A 21598-nucleotide genomic window follows, 5' to 3' on the forward strand; every position below is an offset into this window, starting at 1 on the left:
ATAATCATCATTGTTCTAACTTATAGGAAAGGTAACTAATGTCCATGAACAAGAAGGTTACCTCATTCAACAACTTGTAGTCTCTATGCTAGATAGAGAAAGAAAAGTTGATGCCAAAAATATTGAAGTTTAAAAGAACTCAACCATGTGAAAAAACGAAAGGCAAGGTTGGTCCTCAAGCAAGAAAAAAATAAGTATAGTTAATATTCAATGCTATAGAAACATTTTTGAAGCTCATATCATTGAAAGATGGAGGAAGCTAAATAAAAGGGTCAAGAAAAGAGGGAGTAACAAACCTCTCCTATGAGTAAGATAGTATCCCTCACAAAATGGTCCTATCATAAGCTCCTAAATCTTGTGTTATAAGATATGGCAATGATAATAAGATGCATCATGGCATCATGGAAGCATTAGAAACAAGAGCTCGTAACATCTCCATAGGTATCATGAAGGACACAAATCCATGGCAGACAACATGTAGTATATATAGCTCTTGGGAACCTCAGTGGACATTGAAGGAAAGAAAGGAGTCATCTAAGGCTCATCATGGATCAAGTCAAAAAGGAAACATTTTCCAGTTCGAGATATACAAGATCCTCAAAATATTCTTTGATGGAATCCTCATCATATGGTTCACTAATATATAGAGGAAGAAAGTGTTTCAACAAGAAATCCAACGTATGGAATCCATGAGATGATGATATGACATGAAGCAAATCAAGGGATTGAAGATATTTTCAATCAAGGAAGATGCTAGAAGAAGCCTCGATGACCTGAAGGTAAAATAAGGTATGCATGTTTTTGTTTAATATTATAATGTCATTTTGTATGGTTGCAGGTAATATGGATTATTGCTTCTATCTTAAGAAGCATGATCAAGAGAAAAATGATCCCTTCCTCTGAAAATATGCAAGAAGGCATAAGTCACACTAGATGAAATCAACATAATATGTCCTCATATGAAGTATGAGGTGATTTACTACAATAAAGAAACTATGATTGAAAGCTATGGAATGTGTGAGGAAGGAAGAGATCATGAGATATGCAACCATGATGAAGGAAATCAACATCCAAAAGACCAAGAAGATTTGACTAGGAAATCTCCCAGAAAGATATGAAGACTCTTATGAAAATCTGAAAAGAATGAAGACCCTTGATAATGGATATATTTGGGAGATTTGACAGTATGTTTGCAGTATGCTGATACCTACAAGAAGATTTCATGATGAAGAGCCATATCATAAGGTATGATTTAATTTAATATAATGTTTTAATTTCTTGAATAATATCTAGATGAGTTCATGTAGGGCTACTAGAACAAGACTTGTAAGTACAAGTGCAACCAGCATTCATGTGATGGATGGAAACTCCTGAAAGAAGCATGGAGAGAAAATAAGTAGTCATATAAAGAAGGTTCCATATATGTACAAGAAGGCCACTTTCCATGAAGAAAGGAATGGCACGATGGAATAAGAAGGAAAGTGATCGATGGTTGTTTCCCTACAAGGAAGAAGCTCAACTAAATTTCATGACATCAAGGAGACAAGTTGATCAAGCAGTTGAAGGACCCACAATGAAAAAATTGCTGATATATAGAAGAGTCCCTAGCTAAGAGGCAGCTCTAACAAGTCCCTGATCAAGAGGGAGTTTGAATTAATATCACCCTTGATTACAAAGGAGTGACAATTTTATTTTTCCATGTCATGTGTCATGCACTAGACTAGGACTAACAACCATAAGTCTAGATGAAGGCCATGAATGGAAATGTAAACACATGATAGATACAACATTCTTGTCTTCACTTGGGAAGAAAGAATGGGAGGATTGGGTAATCATTTGGCATTCAATACTCTTTGAGGATGTGTATGAAATCCAAGATAAGAGTAGGCAAGAGGATCGATATTATTTTAGGGGTGGGAACCCAAGATAACAATAGTCCTAGAAGGTCATACTCAATGAACACCTCGGTGGGTATGTACCTTGAGATATAATGATGAAGGTGTCTATAAATAATTGGTCTTGCCAGCATTGTAGCTCATGGTCTCGTGGAGAGATGGAGATGTTAGTGAAGGCCTTGCACTATGACAATGTTGATTGATATGATGCTATACAGATGGGATTACCAATCTGATTATTCTTATTATAAATTCTTCATATTGAGACTAACCAAGTACCATTGTAAATACCTCCCTAGTTAAGAGGGAGTGTTGAATAAAAGTGTAACTAGGTTTGATATTTGTCAATGTAATTTTGATCTTTGTACTTTTCAAGAAAAAGTAATATTATTTTTATAAAATTATATGAATGAGTTTCTTGCTCATTCCATATGTCTAGGAAAGTCAAAGAGTCAAGATTATGTTAAAGAGCTCTTTATGAGCATTTATGTAATGCACATGGGTCAACCTAGTGTCAAGAAGCCCTCCAAGATAAGAAACATTAAGACTACATACAAAATGATGAAGAGAAAATCATGTCGGCCTGCAAAAATAAATCAAACAACTAAAAGATGACATATCGGCTCATGTAAATAACACAACGCTTCACTTCAAAATGGAGGCATAACCACTATACATACCCAGTTAAGGTCATCGCAAAAATGAAGTACAAAACTCAAATTTTCTAAGATGATTCGGTGAAGAACAAGGACTGTAATCTGCATTACAAGAAGGTATCAATTCAGAATCATCTACAAGATCAGATAAGGACAGAGACTCAAATTCACCATGACTATTGGACATTTACAGGATGGGATCCTCACAGTTAATATGACAAACAATGAAACAATTACAAATGTATACCACATAAGTATAAGTCCTGGCATGGGTGAAAGGAAGAAGGTCTCAGTTCTCTATTTTAGAATACAATCATAATCTCAACATCCCTTATGAACAAATCTCACAAAGATGTACACTATCTCATCATACAAATTGTCTTGGTGCAATGCTCTATCAACATATTTTACATAGGCATGATCATAAACCCTTCGAAGATAAGGTCATAATGAATAAAAATATGGTGACATTGTAAATACAGTGAACATCTCTAAGGAAATGCATCAGTGATGTTGCCAGTAAGTGCAACAGTGATCTAGATGAAGGAGCACTCATGGTGCAACAATGATCTAGATGAAGAAGCAGTTTTGGTACAACTCTGATGATAATCTCAGTAGTGACTTCAAAGAGGATTGGTGGCTTGGTCTTGGAGTGGCATAGAATGTCAAGGGTCAAGGTCTTGGTAATCGTCAATTGTAATCTCTATAAGAATATTTTTGTGCGTTTTTCTCTCCAAGAGGGAGAGGTTTTGGCCTTGGCAGAAAGCTAAACATCTTGTGTTCTTGTCTCTTTGTTTTGGTAGCAGTTTGATGAAGAAAACACACACACCAATAATAAGAAGAAGATCAAGCTAAGATAAATTGTAAAAGAACTTCACAAATTGTTATCAAGTCTAGAAGAATCCTACTAATACTTATTTCCCTAGATACTTTAACACCCATATGGTATTACATATTCTCCCTCATAGGCATGGACTCCCACGAGATCATCAAATAAACTCGTTGTCTTGTCCCTAAATTTCCTATCAATCGCCACCTATCAACACGCAACCAATGCATTAGTATTAACATCATAATATCATCCAAAATAATCCACATGCTATCATGAGAATATAAATCATCATTAAAAATGCATGAAATTATCACATGCCATGAAATTTCATCATAATATGATAACATAAACACATCTATCAAACATATAGTATTACATTAACATCATAAATAGAAACACATGTTAACACAATATCATATTAATATTATAATCATCTCAACTTGTATCATGTAGAGAGAAACAAAACCATTCTTATCTTGATTCATCAATCACATTCTTTAACATGCATAAACAATGAATATCATATATTTCATCGTAATTCAACAATATCATTAAATATCCATTTAGGATCTATCTTGCTAAGTTAGTTAGCTTGGTTTGAATCCTCAATACTGTGAGTGTCATGTTTTCATCGCAATACCAATTACTTTTAAAAATCGTTTCCACTTCTTTTGACTAGGAAGTTGACAATTTACAAATTAGATATAGTGATCTAAGTACATCTTTAAACTTCAAATGAACCTCATCATATTAAGCCTTAATCTCTAGTCATGTATTCTTCCTTCCCGAGGGAAATTTAATGAAATTCATCATTAATATATTACTAGTTACAACAATCATTCTATAAATCATCAGTATCAAAATTAAAATTCCATGATCATTATGCATATTTTTCTTATCCATTATAGTATCATTCTACTCAATGACACACAACACTAGGTCCTCATTATTTAAGTCTATCTTCATGCTTAATTCACTTGCACGAGGGGTTTTTGATCCCTAGAAATTCATCCATTACTTGGTAACTATAATTGTTCATCCTCAAAAAAAATCTTATCTCATCAAGTTACCATCTCAATATCAGTTGATCTATTTTATTATAGATTCATCGTTCTTCAAATTGGGCTAGACATTATTCCCTTTCACTTATGGTTTGTGAACATTATCTGCGAATTATAATTCGCAGCATTTGAACTACTAGTACCATTATTTTCCTTAAAAGTTTTATATGCTTGGTGTGTTTGTAATATCTCCTTTCAATACTAATAGCACAAACTTGATAAGTTGACTGATATGAAGTCTCAATATATTGTTAATAACTCATGAAACAATAAGCGTGAATCAATCAAGTACACTATATACTAGTTGATTCTCACTTCTATTGTCAATTTGTACATAATTATTCTCAAGGTCTCCTTATAGAATTTCTAGCAACATTCCTTCTTATACTTCAATTGTTATCTTTGCCCATTTAAAAATTTTCTTATTTTATCACTTATCATTCTTGACTAATTACGGTTGTTCACCAATCCCTATCTGAATGCTTTTAAATTGTATAGTTCATTAGTTTGACCCTTACAAATCATGTTACTCAGTCCACTCATCAATATTTTTAAGAGGAATTTATTCTTGATAAAAACATCCCTTCACTCCCTCATACCAGATATTCATATATATAATTTTGTCTTCTCCAATAGTATCATTTTCCTAATATTCCATGTCTTCTAGCTTCGAAGATGGAAACTTCTTCACTTTTTTCGATTTCAAAAAAATATTATCAAATTGGCTTTGATTTCTCACCGTCATTCATCATGGTTTACTTTCCTCCTCTCTTAAATGCATAAAATTGTTACACTTGCAAATGTTGTTACTATTCCCCGACTTGGGTAAGACCCTATAAATAAATTCAATAAAGTGGCTATCAAATGTAATCACTTATCATTTCCTATTTTAAGGAATCAAAGGAATAGAATTTCCTAATCACACATCTTGATGTCCATAATGCATGCATATAGTTATCATCTATGAAAAACTTTGCAATGTGTCTCTCCCATTAGAGGGAAAAACTATTATAGATGTTTCCATGCACATAAGCTATTTTCCTCCAATTGATCAATTTTATTATGGATTCACTTCTTTAATCTAATGTCATCATACTTTTCAGGACCTTTAATAATGTCCTTCATTATTATCTTAATTATTCAACTTCATTGATTGTTTTCCAAAGTTTTCTTTCTAGTACACATCATCCTTAAATATACCTCATAGTGATTCTCATCATGTTCTTATATGGCAATAATTCCATGATTCCATAACCATTCACCACCCATTATTCATTCAGGGAATACCTCTAGAGTACCAAGCTATGAATATTCCAAAATCTTCCATTATGTTCTAAAATGGGATGTCCCTTCTTATTGATTTATTACCCTTGTTGTGATACTTCCACTCACTCACCTTAATGATCTATTTAGTCTTATTTTGTTCATTGCCTCATTCTTTGTTGGTCATAGTTATGAAGGATACCATTTGTTATCATCATTATATAATTTATAAGTTCCTCCTTTGTCTTTCTTCCATATAGTAACTTCATCAAATATACCCTACTAATATCAGAAATCAAACTTAGAAGCTTTCCTTCCTTTCGTAAAATTGTTGTTTGTTTATACTTTTTTTTCCAACATCTAATTCTAGTAATAGGCTTATTGTCCTTCCAAGGTAGTTTCATAACTCTATATTGTGTTATTTTCTTCCCATTTTTATTTTCATTTGATGTATACCTTTAAGGAATTGCACTAAATATTTATCACTTTGATTAGTTACAATTATTGTCTTCTATACTTCCTCAAGTTACCTTAGCAAGTTTCACATATTTTATGTGATTGTATTATTTCCTATCTAATGGTCTCTTCTTAACTTCTCTAGTCAACCCATTGAGTTTATGCTATGAAACACTTAAGATACATCTTGATTTTTCTCACGCATTCAATAGTGCATGTATACAACATAATTCCATTATCTTCTTATGCTTTATGCTCAACATTTTCTCATTAGTCTACATATTTTATTTTCTTTTTCAAAAGTTAGACAATTGTTATCCTTGAAACATTTTCCTAATTTTAACTAAATGAACAAAAAAGCATATATATTTCTTTTTCATGACTGCATTCTATAAGAACTTTTGGGGAAGTCAAATATTTTTCACACCAAATTCCCCATTCTCTATGGAATTTACATTATACAAAGAATATATTTCCCTAGATGAAAGGAAAAATTGCTCATTGGTACACATTTTTCCACTCATATTCATCCAAATCGACTATAAGTAAAAATATCCATCAATATAAAAAAAAAAAATGCTTACCACCTTCATTCATATCCACATTGAATTATCATTTCCAAATTATGTCATTCTTAGTGGCTTGTCCTTTTCAAATCCTATTCATGTAGCTAGGCTTCATTTAGCAATCAATATTCACAAAATATGCAATCTCATCTAAGCTTGAAAGAACTTGGAAAGTCGTCTCTTGGTCTTTATATACCTTAATCCTTACTACCTCACTAGTATAGATAATGTCTATTTCACTTAGGACTTGTTGAAAACACTTCAATAATGTATCAATCTTCCAATACCTTTTGCAAAACAATCCTCTCAAAAGTACCTCCCTTAAGGCATGTAACCATAATATTCCCATTCACAACATGATTATTTCCAAAGAACATATTTGTTTTGAATACATGTTTTTTAAGATGCATGTTAATTGTATTAATTTCAACAATTATTAACTTGGAACATTATTCACTAGCAACCCAAAGTTATCATTTCCATTAATTCCATTTTTCTCATTCAAGTTGTGAATTATCCTTCATTTTATTTTATCTTATCCTAACTAAGTGTAAAATTATTTAAAATGATATAATTAACCTATTAATAATAAGTCCTTTTATAAGATTTTTAAGTAATAATTAATATATAGAATTAATATGACAGTGTAGCTTTATTTATTTTTTATATAATAAAAAAATATGTCAACCTCGAAACAAATGATTTTAGAAATTTAACAAAATCATTATACTTGGAATATTTCTACAATAAGAATAGATCTGAAGTTTCCTTTCAACAAAATTTTCTAACTGCAACATTGACTCTCATATCTCCAATTAAAGAACATGTTAGATATTTACTTACAATTACTCCACTATAATGATAAAATGTTAACTACAACATTGACTCCCAAAATCAGCTATTCTGGAGTGATAGGTGTTTACCTATACTAGATTTTATGGTTACATATAGGTTCTTATAAGATTAGTTGGTATGTTCCAATATGACATCCAACACAATTTTTTGACATTTATTACAGTATATGACAACAAATTGGATTACAAGATTTGATCAAAAGAGTTGGTTTATAATCTATCATATCATCTATATTCACAAGACAATTTGGTCGATTGTACCGGACAGAAGAAATCAGCGCGGTTGATAGATAGAGTTGGAGGTGAATGGAAACATAGTCGTTGATGCAAGCCACCTCCTTGGAAGGATGTGTATTGTCCTTACTTTTGGTTGTACAAAGAAAGAAGTAGCCAGGAAAATCAAATTTCTTCAATGTTACTTATTGAAAGAAGACCTTCAAAATTATATAAAATTTAGGTTCAAATTCTCATGAAATAGCTTAAGTTTTGTAAAGCTCAAAAAAAAATTAAAACGTGGTGATTCAGCAAAAATAATAGTTGTTGTTGTTATTGTTTTTTTTTTTTTCTTTCTTCTGTTGTTGGTGAAGAAACGTTAGTAATTACGTGGGATTTTGTAATCCTCCGCACTTGAGCTTCTTAGGTCAAGACTAATAGTTTTGTGGCTATGCAGGGGAATAACGTGCTTTCAAGTGCTTGAAAATTTACAATTTACTCAAAAATTTATCCTTTTCTTTTGAGGTTTATTGAATTGATTTTTATGGTGTTTTATGTGAGAAATTATGTGGAAAAATATAGATTTTATGTGAGATATTTAATGTATTTTTTGAGCTTAGAAATTTATTCTGCAATCTAGTTTGATGTGCAAGTATAAAATTAAAATATATATATATATATAAAATTAAATAACTATACAAAACATTTAAATAATATTGACTCATAAAAAAATTGCTAGCCATTTAAATAATATGGACTCATAAAAAAATACTAACCAAAAAATTAGATCTTTCTAGGCTCAAGTTAATTACGTATTTAAAATAAATCTATATTGGTTCTTAAAAAAAAATCATGCTCTAAAAAAAATTGAAATAAGCTCTAATATAAAATTCTTATTGCTTTGAGATCGGCCCTGGTAACTGCCTGTATATCTGCATACCAGGAAGGCATTGGCCTCAACTCCTCAACATTGAAAACAACATCAATGGAAAATAAGCTTCGCAATGACTTCGGTGACAGATAAGCATCAAGAACCACCCAACCTTTGAATTTTTTGAAAAAGGATGTCGTGATATATTACTATCTAGATGACTGCTCAAGTGTGAACACAAAGAGGAAGGAATAGGAAAAGGTGTGGGTGTTAAATGTTTAAGTGAAATGGAATTTAGGATAAAGTTAAAGAAGATAAAAAGAGAACTTCAAAAGTTGTGTTCACCGAATTGTGTTGGAAATTGTACTGCATAAAGCTATTTCAAGGAAAATACACTTTGTTTCTAGAATGATTGGAGAAAGCAGGGTTCTATTATTGACTCAAACAGAGATTCAATTGGGTATGGGGAATCCTCAATATAGAAGCAAATAAATATATGTTACTATGTCGTTGCATGTAGAATGTGTAACCATGTATTGAAGTTATAAGAATGGGAACCAAAACGTAACTAGAATATCATAGAATTGCAAACCATAGTGGGACTACAATACCATAAAATTAGCAATTTGATTGTAACTGAAATACACAAAAAAATATTAATAAACAAGTTTCAGGTCAGACCTAAACCAAAAGCCGATGACTGAAAAAAAATTTCACAAACAAGTCAGAATGGGAAAGGAAGAATATCGGCCACTCAGCTTAAGATTCAATTCTAGGGGTTATACTGGAATTTCAAGAAAGAAAAACACCCTAGTGCATATTCTTTAGAATTGAGAGCAATAATTTCTGACTCACCATGTGTACACAATATCCCCCGGAGTGTCTTCACCCTTCCATGGAAATTCAAATTCGTTATTAAGACTTGCCGAGGGATATACCACTTCTCTCTAAAATGTAATATCTAAGCAATCGGTCACGCTTCACACATAACTTCAAAGAAATTATTGACATGTGGTTAGGGATTTGACATATAATGTTCTATGTGAAATGCAAATAATTATTGACATGTGGTTAGGGATTTGACATATAATGTTCTATGTGAAATGCAAATAATGTAAGCACTCGGTCCCATGAGCTTTTTAAGTAAAAGAGTAAAGTTGAAAGCAATTTTAAATAAATAATGAATTTTAGTTCTCTCTAAAATGTAGTATCTAAGCAATGGGTCACTCTTCACACATAACTTCAAAGACATTATTGATAAGACATTATTGATAAGTGATTAGAGATTTGACATATAATGTTCTCTGTGAAATATAAATAATCTAAGCACTAGTCCCATGAGCTTTTTAAGTGAAAGAGTAAAGTTGAAAAATTAGATTAGCTATAAAAATTCTAGATGAGATATTTATTATAAAAATAAAAATAAAAATAAAAAATAGGAGAATAGAGAACTTTTTAGGTAATTGAAAGAACTTTGAAGCTGGCCATGGATGATAATATGAGCATACTCCATTAAATTTTGGGGATTATTCTCTCATGGAAGCATAAATGGAAATTTGATAAATAATCAGATTTTTCTACATTAAAATTCCCGTAAGTCCTAAAGGTTTGAGCTTAAGCTCTAATACCATAAGTAATGACATGGAATCAAAACATATAAAATATTTACATCAATCCATGCTATTAATAATCAATATATTCAATTGAATCTATGAAAACATGAGAAACTAAGACTTACCTTAAAGCGAAGATATATCTTAATGGAGATTCTATAGTAGTGGTGCTATTCGGATCCCCTTGATTGCAACAATGTTAAGGGACAACTCTTAGCCCAGCCATATTATCATTTGTACTAATTATTTCTACAGTTGGCCACCCTTGAGCCATCAACCAACTACTAAAGCCAGTGAACCCTCATCTCCTAGAGTTCTCATTTGGAAAGAATGATGTCTCTCATCCTCTTTTTCATCCATTCAATAGAACATTTTTTTTCAAAAATGGAAAGAGAATCTTCATGCAGACAATCAATGTGTCATCATACCAACTTCTATATGTCTTAAGTTTTCTTTGACATTTTTCTTAATTTGATTCTTGTTTTTTCTATTTCTTTTACTTTTTGTTAACTTTACTTATTCTTACTATTTTTATTTATTTATTTAGAACTTCACTTTATTATTCATTATTTTATTTATGACTATTGTTATCTTCTCTTTATTATTTATTATTATTTTTATTTACTATTATTATTATTTTTATTATTTATTATTTTATTTATTTATATATTAATATTCTTACTTTTCATTGTTTATTATTTCATGTATTTTATTATTAATATTATATATTGATTTATAAATACGGGGAATTACACTAGCGATATTTGTTACATGCAATAATTATAAAATATATTCAATAAAACATACTCAAAAGATATTAAAGAACAAGCCTTGTTTATTCTAAAATGACATCTACATAACAAGCACTAGTTTCCAATAGCCAAATATCCACAAAAAGTCATATCCCCACAAAGTAGTGAGTACAAAAGGCTAAGCCAAAATATCTAAGAGAGGTCGAGTTTACCACCAGTAATGATGAGCAAATGAATGAGGTGTCTCTCTATTTATATGAGGTATACGTCTCTTAGTTTCTAACTAAAATACCCTATTAAAGTTTGATTTTTGAGTGGACGAAAAGTAAATTTGGGTTACAAGCTAAGCCACTAGCTTTACAACATAATGTGCCAAGATAAGCCCAAACGTGTGAGTCATAGGCCTTAAATATGATGACATTATGTCCTTTCAGAGATATAAATGCTCCATCAAGGCAAATTCAATGCTAAAAATGTCTCCAAGCATCATGGTCATGTTCCATTTGAGGAAACCCCTCAAATCATGCATCAAAGCAACTCCATGGGTCCAATATCCAGTGCAAGTGCCACACATAATCTCCATTAGTGTCACGTGAGAAACATGGTGCCTTCTCTCTCCATTATTAGGGCTCTTCAATCATCCTAAGGATGACCATCCTCATCTAGGCCCTGAGGTCATGGCATGCCCATAAAGTATTGTCAAGATAATCTTGGGATCATGTAAGGTCCACTAGTACATCATTAAGAATCCTCAATGTTAGGTAAAATAATCCCAATGTTCTAGTTTTTGGGGGTGCTCTAAGAAGTATATTAACTACTCAAGTCATCAAAACATCCAACACTCTACAAAAAATGTGTAATGTTTCATTTTCTAAGTCATCATGCTCTCTATAATGTAATGTATGGCCTAGCCATCATGTGGAGTAGTGTTTACCCCAAGCCCTTGTCATTGTGGACCACTTGGCGAAACTAACTCAAACTCAAATGAAAGCAACCATTTATTAGAGACTAAGATCATAGATGCATCTAAGTTGACCATACTTAAGAGTTAAGGGAATATTAATACTTCAAATTGGGATCACCTTCAAATATCTAACTAGACCAAGCCCGTAAAGGTGTTCCCTACCTTGGTAGGGTTGGCTAAGTAGTCAATCTAGTTAGGTCCTTTCATCCTCCAAGGGGAGGTGTCATTTCCAAGGATAACCCTTCAATCAATAGGTGTTGGTGTAAGTAAGTGACCATATAAGGGAAAGACTTCATGGCCAAGTGCCATGGCTAGGGTACCAACTAATGAGAGTCCACATCCTGAGTGTCTAGATGTAATTGAGGGAGAAATCATGGATGCATGAATTACCCTACTCAACCTGATTTTTCCATCCCCCTGGTGTGCATTTTAATTCCCTTTTATAATGTTTTGTATTTTGGTGCATAGCTTAAATATCAAATATTTATCTTTATGATATAGCATTTGATTTACCATTTAAGATGAGTTCGTTTATTTCTCATCAAGGTTGGGACATCAAAGGGTTACTTTTAATGAGATGTAGCATCAAATTCTTAGGAACATGGTGATGGATCATGTTAGGATTTTTTTCCACGTGCTAAATTATGTCTCAGCCATCTTTTGCATTTTAATTTTATTTTTCTTTCGTTGTGTTCATATTCTACTTTCCATTATTTTAGTTCTATCGACCTCTAGGGAAATGTTTTCCAACCTTAATCAAGGATGTGGATAAGAAAACGTCAAATCCTAATGAACCAATGACAAGTTGGACCGGAAAAATGGAGATGGTATAAAGGGTTTGTAATGTTACATGGAAAGCGTGAATTATGATGAAGGGGGAATGAACATGTTGTTTCAATTCAGGTCTTCCAAATAGTGCCCCTATTATAACCTTAAGGCCTCAAGGGAGGTCCCACTGAACTAAGTCTAAAAATTAACCCCCTTGGTAAGGTGAGAGAACAAATTTATATTCAAGATCATTCAATCATCCATATCACCCATTTATCCATACCAAATTCCCAAAACTTAAATTAAAAACACTTGATTACAAAACTATCAAAGTACTTATTGAGTGGTATCCAATCTTCATCTAAGAGGAATGTTAGATGATAAGAGATGTAGTGACTGATGTAGATGATGGAGTAGTTAGCATATCATCATCATCAAGCTAATTTGTAGATTTATCGGTTGGATGGCTATCCAAAATAAGAGAATTTTTTTCTCATAGGGGGTTACGCATTTTGGTGGGTAATAACTCTAATGGCCAAGGTTCCTATCTTTTAGCCCCATTTCTTTGACATGTCTTATTTTGAACTTGAAATTATATAATTAATGTTCTTAATGATTGAAATATGTATTAGGATCATGTGCCTCTATCACATGAATGAAATAAGTGTTTCTCAAGGGTTGCATACTCACACTCCTAAAAGTTAGTGGATAGTAGAAATTGGTTGTACCAATCATGTGGCTAAAGATGCTTATCTTTTTTTCTCCATTGAGTAAAGACTACACAAAATGAAATCTTAAGTGATGATGGTTATGCTCTTACTATTACTAGTTGTGGTAAAATTAAATTTCATAATAGTGTGATCATTGATGTTTCTCATGTACCAAGTTTGAGTGCTAATCTTGTGTCCATGAGCCAACTAATTGATACTGGCAACAAGGTAGAATTTTGCCTAGATTAGGTTATTGTGAAAGATATGAACAATAACCTTTTTTTTGTTGTTAAGTGTATTCTTCATATGAAGAAAAAACATGTATAAGTTTTATCATTTCCCCATAAAATATCCAAGTTTTTTTGCACTTATAGCAAAGATCAACGATTGGAGAAATTTTGGTATGAAATACTCATACATCTAAATTAAAAAGTATGAAGTTAATGGTAAAGCATGACATGGTTGTTTAAGTTCCTAGGGTTGATCCCCCTTATGGAATATGTGAAGTGTGTGTGCTTGGAAAGCATCACTATGATTCATTTGAAACATTGAAGGCATGGAGAGAAAACAATGAGTTGTAACTAATCCACACTAACCTTTGTTAACTAAAAAAACCACACTACCAAGTCCATGGTATGTTTTAAATTTCATTGATGACTTTTCCATATATACTTGGGTATATATCGTGAAGAATCATATTCTTTTATTTGAAAATTTTAAGGAATTTAGGGCATTGACTAAAAATAAATTGTGGCCAACTTATGATATGTTTAAGTTTAGACAATGTAGGACAAAAATATGTGGGCAATACCTTTAAAAATAACTTGTCAAAGAACAGTATCTCTTGGTAGAGATCAATATGTTATTTATTTCAATAAATGACATTGTTGAGAGAGAATCAAAGCTTGATCAAAATGAAATTATTCTCTTCAATCCAAAATTATGTCAACTAGATTTTGGCAAAAATGTTTCAGCTACTCAAACTATCTTGTAAACTTGATAATGATAAAGCCAGTATGAGACATAACTCATCACGAGAAATGGAGTGGGAGAAAGCCCCTAGTTAGACATCTTAGAACCTTTGGATGTATAGTATGGGAGGACTCTCTAAATTGTGAGAGAGAGAAGTTGGAAGCAAAGAGTGATTCTTGTATTATGATTAGATACTCTAAAACATAGAAGGCTTATAGGTTGTTTGTTCTAGTTAAATAAGAAGTCATTGGCAAGAGAGATATTGTATTTTATAAGATGACCTTAGGTATTACTAACCAGAGTTTCTCTTCTATCCTTTTAGACAGCATTCCACTAGGGATTTTGTAAAAATCTGGATTGATTGGCTACTGTAATACAAAGGACCATCAACTAGACAATCAAGTCTTGTACTAGAACCAACTTGCAATTGACCTTCCATGGTAGAGTCAACTACAAGCTTTAGAACCCCTATTGAGTCCAATAGTGGCGATTTTGGTAGAGGAACTCCTTCAACAAGGGATAGTTTTCTTCCCATATGGGTGCCCAAGACAATTAAAGATATAGGTGTGTATGTAGGATATGTAAATGGCTCAAGAAAGACTATAAATTACAAATAATGTGGTACTATTATTTTAATGATGCACGTGATAGAGTCACATGATCCTAATACATATTTAGATGCACATGGTTGACCTGAATGGGAGAATGTTGTGATTGATGAGTATCAATCCTTGATGAAGAATAAAACATAGGACTTATTTCCCCAACCACAAAAGATAATGTAGTGAAATGTCGATGGGTCCACAAGTCGAAGTTCACATCTAAAGGTATTAGTGAAAGGCATAAGGATCATTTGGTAGCAAAGGGTGTTTCTTAAAAATACTGTACCACATGGTATTATGATTTGGATTGGATCATTATATTGTTTTTCATCCATATTGATGCTTTCAGAGTGGAAAAAGTGGAGGAATCATCTCACAGGACTATTTTTACCGGCAGGACCTAGTTTAGAAAAACGAGATCTGAAACCTTCCAGGAGTATTTTGAAGCATCAAATGACTTTTTTTTGGGCAGAACTTAGTCACTTTAGTGTCACAATTTTTTTCCTATTTTACATGCAAGTATCTTTCCAGCGATGTGATAATCACATCAATTAGAGTCTGTATTCGAAAGTTATGCCACTCAGAAGTTGACCTTCCTATTTTCACCACCATAATTCAAGAGGATACCACGTCAGCCCCCATTATTCATGAAAAATGGTCTAGCCATGTGATTACGATGAATAATACTGTAAAAAACTCTATATTGTAAATAAATTTAAGAGTTGAGGTAGTCAAACCTAACCACTAGTAGGCTACCGGGTTGTGTTATAACCGGGCCACTAAGAGGAAAAGGAGTCCCATTCTTTTGAGTGCATTTGTTCCATAGTTGAGAAAAAATGGTCAAAAGGGATAGGAGACAGAGCACACAAATAATGTATATGCACTAAAGTATCCCACAAGACACAGGCCATACTTCTTTTTACTCACATACATTTTCTATTAAGAGAAAGAGAGTAGAGCATCCACACCTTCCAGTTGAGTTTTTCTCCCAAAATGGTTTCCCAAGTCATATCTTGTGTCAAAATTGTGTGTGACATTTTTCATTGTACATTATTTTATGCATAATTTTAATTCGCATGCATACACTATTAACAATAATCTACAATAACAACCCATCCTGCAAATGAATTCTTTCCATGGGTTGCTATCTTTGTTTATAGGATTCTTGCATGCATCAAATGCTTCCTGAAAATCAGCATCAACTCCATACAAATCCTTTAAATATTCAAAGCCTAAAACTTGCACTTGACTCTCTTGCATTATCAAAATTCTCTTGCTTAAAGCATCGGCTACCTTGTTTCCTTGCCCACTTATATGCTTTAGAATGAAGGTGAAACTTTGTAAGAATTCAACAACTTCATACAAATCCTTCAAATAGTCAAAGCCTAAAACTTGCACTTGACTCTCTTGTATGATAAAACTTCTCATGCTTAAAGCATCAACTACCTTGTTTGGTTTCCCACTTATATTCTTTAGAACGAAGGTAAAAATTTGTAAGAATTCAACCCACTTTGCATGCTTATGATTCAACTTATGTTGTTGCATTACATACTGTAATGTAGAATTGTTAGAGAACAAAACAAACTCCTTAGGCATTAAATAATGCCTCCAATGCTTTAAAGCTTGAACCACAACATAAAACTCTTTTTCATAAGAAGAGTAATTTTGTTTTGAGTCATTTAACTTCTTGCTGAAATATGAAATAGTTTTACCTTCATGGCTCAGTAAAACTCCAATGGTTGCCCCATTGACATCACATCTTACTTGGAAAAGTTGATTGAAGTCAGGGAACTTCAACATTGGTATCTCGGTGATCTTCTTCTTTAATAGCTAGAAAATTTTCTCTGTTGTTGTTTTCCAAAAAAATCGTTGCTTATCCTTCTAAATTGTATCTATGATAGGTGCACAAATACCCCTGAAGTTCATGTTAAACTTCTGATAGAAGATGGCTAAGCCATGAAAGCGTCTAACTTCAAAAATGTTCCTAGGTGAATGCAAATTCACAATTGCCTCTATTTTCTTCGGATCCATTTTCAGCCCATCTTTTGAAATGAAAAAACCTAAGTATACTAACTCAGATTTCATAAAAATACATTTCTTCAAGTTAATTAACAATTTTTCTTGCAACAATCTTTCTAGAACATATCTTAAATGTCTAAGGTATTCTTTGTTTGTTAAAAACACAACAAGAAATTCTCAGTTTGATTTTGCCTTGATTAAATCGAGAAAAATTGAATTTCCACATCAGCAGACAACTTGGATGTAGTTAAAAATGAGGTGACATGGCTCTTGTCACTTAGTTAACTTAGTAAATTCGACTTAGAGGAGTTAGAGTTCAGTTCATCATGTGTGATTGCTAATTTGTAGTAATCAAGGTTAGTGATCTTAGGTTGTTTTCAATTAAACTAGTTCTAATTGTTGGAGGAACTAGCAGAAGGTTAGTTGTGTAATGGGACTTAAGTCAACCTTAGTGATCCTCTAGTTAACTGATCAATCGTCCCAAAATAGCTAGTGCGTGCAGAGAATTTGAGTTACCCAACTGTGTGTAGATTCCAAGGCAGTGTAACATCATTTGTAGACTAGTCTTGAGTGTACAGGTGTTGCATGCAGTCAGATGATCAACCCAGGGAATTGTGAAATCCATTTTGGAGAAATTCCTAAATAATAGGGGCCTAATTTATCAAGGAATTTCACAAGGAAATAGGGGCTCAAGCAGAGGAAGAAATTGACTAAGTTTGGGTCAGAGCTTCTTAGTGAGTAGAGAGATAGGTTATTCACTTGCAGGTTGTGCTCAGTTGAGCAAAGCAATTGTAATACATCTTTATTCATCAAATTAATGCAAGCAGGCATTGGGGTTTTTAGCATATTGCTTTCCCCAGAAAAAATATTGTGTGCATGTGTGTTATTTCTTATTGCATATCTGAGATTATTGTTCTAAATTGTGAATTTATTTCCGCATAACAGTAGAATAGGTTTGTGTCTTCTGATTTCGATTAAAATTTCATAAGCAGTTGCAAATTTACATCATAATTTCTACATGGTATCAAAGCAAGATTAACATTAGAGCAGGAATTTCAAAGTTTTTTCTTAGGAGAATTGAATTTGCAATTCAGTTTAGCAAGATCTCTTAAGAGATGAGAAGGTGACCTTTAGCAAGTTCAGGCTAGAGTATGCCTTGGAAGACAGCTCTAATTTCATCGCATGGAGGCAATATTGGATGACAATGGATTGTTAGAATACATTAAGACAGGTGTTGCAAAGCCATAAGCATTTGATGCCCAAAACCTTGCTCAGTGGAAGAAAAATGTAGCCAAGTCGAGGAGAATAACCTTGGAGGGAGTACGAGATCACATTGCCTCAAATATCCACGTGAAAGAAACTTCATTCACAATGTGGAAAGCATTGACAAAATTGTTTGAGAATAGTAGTGACCACAGGAAGTTGGCACTCAAGGATAAACTTCGAAATGTCAAGATGCAGAACGGAAGGGAGAAAATACCAAATTGGGAACGCTTATCGTCTGATTTGGTACAGGAGGAAAAAAGGCAGAATACAAGAGCTGGGACTTCATCCAATGGAGGGGATGAAGAAAACTTTGCATTGGTTGGAAAGGGTAAGAGGGGAAAGGGAAGAAATCTCAATCTAAACTAGAGTCCAACCAACAGGGCAAGAAGAAATATTTTTCCAAATTTAAATGCTTCCATTTTCATGAATTTGGGCACTATGCCATGAAGTGTTCGCACAAAAAGGAAAGCAAGAATACCTCAGGAGGAGAAACAGTTAAATCTTTGTCTTAACAGTTCAAGACTGACTTTACCTTTATTGCATGCATGGCCATCAGAGTGATGGGGTGCATCGTTCCACATGACAATGTGTAGAGAGTTTTTTAGTGACCTAGAAGGAAAATATTTGCAAATGCACATTGAGTTGGGGGTCGACATAAGGTACGGTGCAGCTGGGGTTGGTACAATCACCTTTCAAAGGGAGTCGGGCTCCCCTCTCAGGGTCAAGGATGTCATGTTCATTATGGGCCTAAAGAAAAATCTCATCTTTGTTGTAGTTTTAGAAGACCGTGGTTATGATGTGCTCTTCAGCAAAGGAAAGGAATTCCTAAGACACATAGTCGCAAGATAGGTGAAGCAGATCGGGGTTCGGGTGAAGAACCTGTATAAGCTAGATGTAGAAGATTGTGTTGCATTAAGCTCAAAGGCAGAGAAGGTGTAGAGCCACGATGTCAGTGAACTTTGGTATAGAAGACTTGGTCATTTGCATCATGGTGCCTGAATATTATGTAGCAAATAACCACAGGCCTCCCCAAAGGAGCACTTGAGAAGCAAGATGTATGCAAATTATGCACCTTGGGGATGTACACAAAATCCACATTCCATGATTGGGACAGCAAAGCACATGCAGTCCTTGAAAGGATCCACTCTGATGTCTGTGGACCTTTCTCGATAACCTCCACTACCAGACACAATATTTTGTCATTTTTATTGATGAATTCTCACGAAAGTGTTGGATCTTCTTCATGCGGAAAAAATATGAGACATTCTCCAAGTACGTAGAGTTCAAGGAACTGGTTGAGAAATAAACCGACAAAAAGGTGAAGGCTCTCAAGAGCGATAATGGGGGTGAGTATGTGTTGAATGAATTTTAAAATAATTGTGTGAAAGAAGGCATTCAACGAGAGATAACAACACCCCACAACCCACAACAGAATGGGGTGGCTGAGAGAAAAAAATCGTAGCATTATGGGAGAAGCAAGGGCAATGTTGCATGACCAAGGCCTACCATTGCACTTGTGGGTAGAGGCATGCAAAACAACAGTCTATATACAGAACTGGATTCCTCATCGGATTCTCGACATGATTATGCCAAATGAGGCTTTCCTGAGGAGGAAGTCGGATGTGTCACACTTCATGATTTTTGGAGCCTCTATTTACATCCATGTATCCAAAAAATCAAGGAAGAAGCTTGAGCTGACAATAGAATTGGGGGTATTTGTGGGTTACACAGAAACTCCCCACAACTACCATGTGTACTTGCCATCCCTCATAATGACAGTTGTATGAAGGTATGTAAAATTTGATGAGGAGAAAGTGATGTGGTGGCCACTTGAGAGGGAGCTTCAAATCCCACCAGAAGAGGAGTTTTTAGCTCCAAAGGAGCATTAGGAATTTGTGGAGAAGCCAAAAATTGAGGAGTAGAGAGTGGAGACAACCACTCAAGCAGAACCATCCAAAGATGGTTGGAAAAGAACCAGGGAAGCTAAGAGACTTGTGCAAGATGAGAGAGAATGTGGGTGCTCCTTTAAATTTGCGCAGGTAAAGAAGGCCACCTGATTGGTACACTGGCTACATGGCTTTAATGATTGAGCTTGTAGATACTGAGCCATCCTCTTTTGAGGAAGCAGTGGAGAAACCTATATGGGTTGATGCAATGGTGGAGGAATATGAATCCATTGTAAAGGAACATTGTTTGGGAAGTGGTACCAAGATTGGCAGATAAATCTAATGTGGGTTCAAGATGGATCTTCAAGGTAAAGCAAGCAGCAAATGGAAGCATAGAGAAGTATAAGGCCAAATTTGTAGCAAAGGGGTGCTCTCAAGTTAAAGGTGTTGACTATGAGGATACATTTGCTCCTGTGGCAAGGTACTCAGCCATTAGATCAATTCTTGTTCTGGATGTGTAGAAGGGGTGGAATATCCGCCAGATGGATGTAAAAACAACATTCCCCAATTGGGTTATTGAGGAGGAGGTGTACATCGATCAACCAAAAGGTTTTGAGACATTTGATTGAGAGTCTCGTGTGTACAGACTCAACAAAGTGTTGTGCGGTCTCAAACAAGCACCCCGTGCTTGATACACCAAGATCGATAACTATCTCATCGGTTTGGGCTTCACCAAAAGTGAGGTGGATGAAAACCTATATCACATCTTAGTAGAAGGTAAATTTCTCATTCTTGTCTTATATGTTGATGATTTCATTTTAACTAGTGATGAGAAGCTAATCAAATCTTACAAGGAGGGCCTTGTAAAAGAATTTGAAATGAAGGACATGGGTCTCATGCACTACTTCCTCAGGTTGGAAGTATGGCAAGGCAATGGGAAACTATTTGTGTCTCAAGGAAATTTTCTAAATGAGATACTACAGAGATTCCGCATGGAGAGTCGCAAACCCATGGAGACACCTCTAGCGACCAACTGGAGGAAGGAGGATGCCACTTCAGATGAAGAAGTGGATGTTACCATTTATCAGCAGCTAGTGGGTTCATTCATGTACCTCGTAAACACATGACCATATATGTTCTATGAAGCCAACCAGCTGAGCCAAGCTATGGTTAGGCAAACCAAATCATTTTGGAGGGAAGCTAGGCATGTTTTACGACACCTCAGAGGCACTACCCAATTTGGACTTTGGTACAGATGAACAAAGGGAGTGAAGTTGCATGGCTTCACAGATGTAGAATGGGCGGGTAGTCCATTAGATCAAAAGAGTACATTAGGTGGAATTTGTAGTGTTGGGTCTGCAGCAGTTTCCTGGTATAGC

This window comes from Pinus tabuliformis, chromosome 1_2 (genome assembly GCF_031772625.1).
Source record: "Pinus tabuliformis cultivar Carrire ecotype Pingquan chromosome 1_2, CPIR1, whole genome shotgun sequence".
Lineage (NCBI taxonomy): Eukaryota > Viridiplantae > Streptophyta > Pinopsida > Pinales > Pinaceae > Pinus > Pinus tabuliformis.